This window comes from Triticum dicoccoides, chromosome 3B (genome assembly GCF_002162155.2).
Source record: "Triticum dicoccoides isolate Atlit2015 ecotype Zavitan chromosome 3B, WEW_v2.0, whole genome shotgun sequence".
Classification (NCBI taxonomy): Eukaryota; Viridiplantae; Streptophyta; class Magnoliopsida; order Poales; family Poaceae; genus Triticum; species Triticum dicoccoides.
This window is the reverse complement of record NC_041385.1, coordinates 260,304,667-260,312,310: the sequence shown is the minus strand read 5'-3', so window position 1 is coordinate 260,312,310 and position 7,644 is coordinate 260,304,667. Positions and strand designations below refer to the sequence as shown.

The 7,644-nt window shown below is 44.8% G+C and overlaps 1 long non-coding RNA gene across 5 annotated transcripts; it reads right to left on the bottom strand.

The window, feature by feature from the left end:
• Positions 1–1,614: 1,614 nt before the first annotated feature.
• On the bottom strand, positions 1,615–5,970 carry LOC119275826. Of its 5 annotated transcripts, none has more exons than XR_005135885.1 (6): positions 5,606–5,970; positions 4,571–4,740; positions 4,436–4,496; positions 3,912–4,006; positions 2,974–3,806; positions 1,615–1,998 (listed from the first exon to the last, which is right to left on the bottom strand). It is a non-coding gene; the product is annotated as an uncharacterized LOC119275826 (long non-coding RNA). The 5 variants fall into 5 exon arrangements; XR_005135886.1 differs by having other exon boundaries at positions 4,571–4,717; XR_005135884.1 differs by having other exon boundaries at positions 5,610–5,970.
• Between the last annotated feature and the right edge of the window lie 1,674 nt (positions 5,971–7,644).

Here is a 7,644-nt window from a genome sequence, read left to right as displayed (position 1 = left end):
CCCACATGCCCACCGACCATCGGCGCCGCCGCGCCACCATCCTCGCACCCCGCCAGAACGTCGCGCTGCCGCTGGCAGCGCCGACCACCACATGACACAGCCTCCGCGACGACCTACCGCGACCGCCGAGCCAATCTTCCTCGGCGCCACATCCATCCCAAGTCCATGGCCCGAGCCGGCTACCGACATCCCCGTCTTCCGGCACCCGCCTCCCCCGCCACCGCCACAGAAGCACCCGCACGGGAAGCACCGGTCCCGCCCCGCCCGCCTCATGCGTTCGGTGCGCGCCGCGTTCCGTTCGTTCCCAATTCTCCCGGCACCGTCCTGCCGTGGGATGCCGTCGCTGCCCCACCTCCCGAGCCTCAACGGTGCCAGCCTCGTCAGGAACCAGTTCCATGGCTCCACGCGCACCACGGGGACGCTGTACGGCCGCCGGCGGTTGCGCATCACCATCGCCTTCCAAGACAGCCCGGACAGCCCGCCGGGATTGCTGCTGGAGATGTGCGTGCCGACGGCCAAGTTTATCCAGGACGTCAGCGCGGCCGGCATGGTGCGCGTCACGCTCGAGTGCGACAAGCAGCAGCAGTACCAGCATCAGCACGCGGGTGAACCGTCGCCGGCGCAACGGCGGCTGCTGGACGAGCCGACCTGGTCGGCGGAGGTGAACGGCGAGAGCGTGGGGTACGCGTCTCGGCGGGAGGCAACGGAGGAGGACGAGCGGGTGATGCGGCTGCTGTACGCCACGTCCATGGGCGCCGGCGTGCTGCCGGACGACGTGGCCGAGCATGCCAACGGCGAGCTCACGTACATGCGCGGGCACTTCGACCGCGTCGTGGGATCCAAGGACTCTGAGACGTACTACATGTACAATCCCGAGGGCACCGCCACCGGGCCGGAGCTCACCATCTTCTTCGTTAGGAATTGATTAGTTAATCTTATTCTCCTCCACCCTTATTTTTCTCTTCGATTTGTTTTAACATTCCCCAGCCTTCTCTGTTTATTTTACGTATATGTGCATAGATTGTACTGACTTATTATTATTATAGCCTAGATCGTTTAAAATAAGAACAAAATGTAGCAAAATGTGAAATTTAACTTGAAATTGATAGAATAGAAGTTCTCGCTTGATATTACTAGTAAGCTTGCACGTGCAATGCACGTCTCCGCCCAAAGAAAATTCTTGCTCATAGAACCCTTCTAAGCCATTTATGCTCATAGAACCCTTCTAAGCCATCTATATTCTATTGTCTACGTCACATTGGATAATCTATGATAAACTGATTATGCAAGCTGAGTTAGTCACCTCATTTAAAAATATGTAATGTGCCTTTTACAAATACTTCCTCTGTAAAGAAGTATAAAAGCCTTTTACAGAGGGAGTATTAAAGAAGACATGCTAGAACAAAAAAATGGCATTTGTGTCGGCTTTGAATTCACACAAGATTAATTGAAAGCAAAGAAGACATGTTGAAACAAAAAGGGTAAGAGCATCTTCAAAAGTCATAGTGATGTAGGAGCATCAACAATGATCTGACAACTTGTAACACAAGATATATCTAAAATGATAATATGAAAGTCAGCATGTGCTTATCATGAATGCAATAGACAATGACATCAAAAAATGAATTGACCTCTGTCTGGAGAACAACATGCCATGTATATTGGCTATTGCAGAAGTTAGAAGAGTTAGCTCGAGACAACTTTGATATATTCAACAATATATTTGTGTATCTTAGGGCAATCTCTGTTGCACCTCACCGTTGTCAGCAAGTGGAACCACTATGTAGCAACTGTGTTTAGCTAATTAGCCATAAAATAAGAACACATATGATTTATGATCTAAACGTGCTGACCACTGCCACGAGGGCCTTGCTTGGGTCGACTGTTTTCGCCCGGTAGCCCATATGTGACACTTTGCGTCCTGTGTGCCCTGTGCCTTGCTACGTAATCTCTCCTTCCATGTATCTCTCTCGCTCCTTGTAATACCCTCTGACCATCCTAACAATATGGGCATTTTTAAATTCAAAAAATTATATTGGATTTACAGTGGGATCACCAATCGAAACAAATAGGATGTACTCAACTATTAATGCAACACCACTCGACAACATAATGGACGTGGTAGGTGAAAAAATATAACCTGAATTAGAATGCACAAAGGATCTAGCTGACAACGTTAAGTGGGCAGAAGGACAACCGAATCTTCAGAATTAGTGATTGAAGCAATACAACATGACACATGAAACAATAATCAACCTGACCCTGCTGCCTAGTTCGACTTCAACAAAGTATTACGAAGAGTCGTGTTAAATCGAATTTAGAACTATACCATATGAAAAGCAGACCAAGGCTAATTGCACATCTTGTCGTTTCAGAAAATTTGGTGTCCATTTTTTTGGCAAAACTTATCAAACAGAAAGAAGGCAAGCTAACTGCTACAGGTCAATCAAAAGCCTACACACCATGTTTCAAGAAAAGGAAGAAAAAAATCCAATTGAGCAGCATCAAACCAATCAAAGCTTGCAATCGAGTGATACAGATGTGGTGGATGATAGCATATAACTAAAACATGTAACAGAAGGGAAAGAGTTTTGTAAAGAATGCACATAACATATTTAATACTCTTATTCCTTTCCCTCCACTTCCATCTAAATCTACTCTTACATGCAAATGTTGCACAATCCATTTGGACTGAACTGATAATAAAGTGCGCTTTTACCAGTTTGGCATTTTGTACCTATTAATCGTGTACATGCAATGCACGTCCTGACTAATAAAGCCAAAATGAAAAGTCTTAAAAGCATAAGAAAGGTAAGAGCATAAAATGCTTCCACCCAGTGGAAAATAAATTCATACATGACATGCTACGTCTAAGCTATATATGAAACACGACCAATTTTCAAAAGGTATATGTTAGATAAGAAACCGTCCACTTTTAATTATAATTCAGAAATATTCGGTTCAAGTGATTACCTTGGTTGAACAACTGCCACTCCTATGCACTCTTGCTTCTCTTGAGTCTTGAGTCTTGACATAGACAATATTCATCTTACAAACAAGAAATAGCTTTATAAGGATGTAGCCATTAGGATCAAAAGCTTGCAGATGAAATTCCATAGACCTTTAAAAAATCTATAGAGAACATATGCTGCGACAAAAATTGACTAATCTAAGGACCAATGTTGGCATACAACATGGGCGCAGCTCTCCATCTAAAACCATTATTAAGAGAACAGGAAAAGAACATTTGCAACATTAACATCTGAGCAATTGAAAAGGACATTTCTATGTTAAGGTGCATGCCATATTTCTCATGTAATATTTTTATTCAGAATTCCTACCCGTTGTTATTAATGCGTTATTGTTCTGAATTCCTACTTAGTGTTATTAATTTAGTAAAGATATCATGCATTGTTGTTTATTTTTCATTAATAAGTAAAGGCAGGGAAGAAAGTCATGTGCACACTCTGCAGATATAAAAAACTAATGCAGAATATTTAAGTCTTGTCAGACCACAATAAAAAAACAACCAGTCTCAGATTGATACTTGGTTTCAGTAATACTCCCTCCATTTACTTATACAAGGGCACTATGAAAATACATTGCAGGGATGGGTCAAAAGTTTCATGCCTGGTGAAGCGAAAGAACTCTTTCATCAGTCCCGTACAATGTTCCATGTTCATCAGTTAGATAATATCATCATGAAGCAACAGAGAGCCAAACTAAAAGGAAAATAATTCTTGCCTTATTAATTCCGTCTTGCTCCTCCTATCTGACATACTCAGATCGAATATCCTCCCCTCCCACTACAAGAATTATCAATCAGACATGATAGAAGGTGCAGTTCATAGAAGGTGCTGAACTGCGTATGTGAAAGAGAAAGAGTAGTTCAGAGAAAGAAAGAGAAATACCTCATGTACTAATAGGTTGCATTAGTTCATCACTGACCAAATGTGTGGATCTGTTGGTGACCATGCTCTATACAGTTGCATCAACGTCTATACTTCTGTATGAAGATTCTTTGGTGAGGTTTTATTCAGAGATTAAATCTTATTGTACTATATAGTTAGTGATTGTATCTTGTGGTCAGAGATATGAGTAAATACTATAAATCTTAGATATTTTGTACATGAAGTGCATGCTTCTAGGTTCAATATCTAGAATGGACATATAAGAATTATGGAAAATGGACATGTGAGAACAAGTTTCGTATTATCTAAGATTTAGTTGCTAATCCAAGTATGGACAGCTCAAGTAATTATAAAGGCCTATGTAACAGGGAGAAAGCCTGTGCGCGGTAATGTACAGTGCAACCTCATGTATTTATAGTCTATGGTTCTCTCTGCATATTCTTGCACTGAAAATAAATAATGGGATTAACATATAATTTTAAACATGCAACATCATTTATTTAAATAGAAGGACCGATTGGTACCTTTTTTGGCTCTTCATGAAGAAGCAAGCACATACTTCTAATCACATAGGTCATTGTTTTCCTGCTGGTGAGACACACAAATGTAAACGTCGCCCATTGATGAAATCGGAACTAACAATGCAGAAGCACGAGTACCTTGATGGAGGTGATGTGAGTTCCTTGGACTGGTCGGCACGTAGATGGGTTCCTCGCAGGGACTGGGTCGAGATAAGGAAAGTGGTGCCGGCTGCAGCAGTAGCAGCCGAGGAGGGTCGGGCGTCTTGACGATTGGAGACCATGTGCCTGGTGGAGGCGAGCGTGAGGATCTGTAGCAGCGGTTGTCCACAATCACCATAGTTCAGAGCCGCAACACTATGATCTAGCTGAAATTCGTCGACTAAAAACTAATTACAGGTGCTCTGTATGCTTTCAGCTTCAGCGGGACACCAAACGTACTTTGCCATACTATGTAGCTATCCTTTGCTAAATCATTCAAATAGCTAACTGTCACCAAAGAATAGAAGCAACACCAAAAATTGCGAGCCGAGACATCGGGTATAACATTGTGAAGTAAAGTTCAGAAAACAGCAAGTTGTGCCAATGTGGAGTCTCAAGGGACTAAACATTCAATATTTGAGAAACTGCAACCTGAGTGTATCGCAGACACTCACATGGTAGATTAAGTTCATTCTGAATTTCAATTATACACAAGTCACCATGGCACATTATCTCTGATCTGAATATGTTAAGAAATTGACTGCCTGCAGCCGAACTCAAAGATCACCCCATGGCACATTATCTCTGATCTTAATATGTGTAGGAATCAAGTGTGTACAGCTGAACTCAAAGATCAACCACCCCCTCCCCCGGGCATGGACCACCAACTGTGACTGAAGAACAGAAACAATACCAACATATCCTATTCCCCAAACAAAAAAGAAGTGAGCCGAAAAATGAGATGTAACACTCTGAGGTAGAGTTTAGAAAACCACAAGTGAGGCAATCTGGAGTCCGAAGAGACTAAACTGCAACCTGAGTATCGCAGGCACTCGCACATGCCAACTTGAGTTATTCTGAACTTTTTTTCATTATTCACAAATCGCCATGGCACAACAGTCAGAGGCACTAACAAAACAATGATATGTTCTAATGGGGATGTGTCCAACAAAAGGCAAAGGGCGTGTCGGCGACCTACGATGAAGGGCGCAACGGGTGGCTCTGGCTCCCGCGGCGAAGGGCGTGATGGGCGGCGGCTCTGGCTCTCCTGCGGCGGCTCCCGCGGCGCGCGATGGGCAGCGGCTCCGGCTATCCCGCGGCGAAGGGCCGTGACCTGCGGCGGCTCCCGCGACGCGCGACGGGCAGCAGCTCCGGCTCTCCTGCGGCGAAGGGCCGCGACCTGCGGTGGCTCCCGCGGCGCGCGATGGGGCGGCGGCTCCGGCTCTTCCGCGGCGAAGGGCGCGATGGGCGGCGGCTCCGGCGGCTAACGATTGCGGGAGGAACGGCGGGACGGCGAACGACGCGGTAGGAGTAGGATGTGGTGAGACCACGAGAGGTCATGCGGGACCGCGAGAGGTCGTGCGGGGCGGGTTAGCGATCGATTAGAAGGTTAATGCGTGGCATGGTGGGTAATTAAAGCGTAAAACGCGTTTAGTATGCTGGGGGATATAGACCATCAGATTGCAGGTTTCGATGGATAGGATGATCTGGTTCTCTGCCCTCTCTTTCTTTTATAGTGGTAGTAGATTTATAGGACAACGTTAACGCCCACACGTGTGGTGGGAGCCAAACCCGCCCACACGCCCTATAACATACAGACTGCGCCACGTCACCGCATGCATGCATGTGGGAATTTTTTTGGATTTTCAGTTTTTAAAATGTTTTATCTCTTAAATGAAAAATCTGATTGAAGATCTGTTTCACCATTAAATCCCTCACGACGAGATCTTCGAAACTAGATCTCATATCAATATATTTTGATGAATTTTTTTTGGGTTAAAAGTTTGCATGTCTATTGCACATGAATTGCCATGATGTTTATAATGAAGTTGCCATGATATGTTTCGGCTATTTTCTTCTACGTTTAGAATTAAATTTTGACATATTATAAAATGGGAATTAAAAAACTAGACTTGCCATGCACCATAAACTAAAATTGCCATGACACATGTACTTAAAATTGCCATGGTTTATACAAAAAAATATTTTCATGGTCAAAGTACTGGAATTGCCATCATCGAAAAACTAAAATTGCCATGCTCTACAAACTAAAATTGCCACATGACAACTTTAGTTTAAGCACTATGGCAACTACAGTGTAAACATCATGGCAACTTTTGGGCAAAAAAAATTTTTGTCGAAACATATCAACATGGGGTCTAGTTTTGAAGGTCTCGTCGAGAATTTAATGGTGAAAATTGATTTTTAATTCGATTTTTATAATTAGGAGATAAAACATTTTTAAGCCGAAAACCAAAAAGATTTCTGCTGATGTCATCTATTCATACGTAGCAAAATGAGTGGTGATGGAGGCGTGTGGGCGATGTGCAAACGCCCACATGTGTGGGCGTTAGTTTTTTTGTATTTATAAAGGAAAATGTTATACATCCGACGTTCGCCCCGGAGAAAACACGCATGACACAAAAATAGTTATGCCACGTCATGAGCAAATCTCCACACACACCTCTGCTCACGAATCCATCATGGAGCAACTGTTCAGTCCAATACTTCATCGCTCGAACGATTTTCTCATGCATACGTCACACCACCTACATTTCCCCTACCTATCCATTTTTCCGCCAATCTGCTAGCCATGGCGGCTCTCCATTTTAGGCACAAGCCGCAGTGCACCCCGGGATGTCATGTCGTCCTCGCCGACCACCTCCCCCTCAAAAAAAATTGGCTCCGGATCCGGTCGCCGCCTCACCGCCAGCCTCGAAGGGCAAGACCCCGATCTTTGTTGCCGCCGCATCAAGCCCTCGCCATGGGTCCCTTGCTAGCATAGCCACGACCACCGCCGGCTGAGACAACGCCTATCCTCGCTACCAATACCCAATATCTGCCTCCCCTCATCATTGTTTGGTCTGCGTGATGTGCAATGCGGTGGCGCCACCCTCGCTGTTTGACCGTAGAGAGTCACCATCATCATGCACTACGAGGCTGAGGACGTGATGGTCGAAGTGGTTATAGCCATCTGAGTACCACCGCATCATTGGTAGCTCAAGCAATGGGCC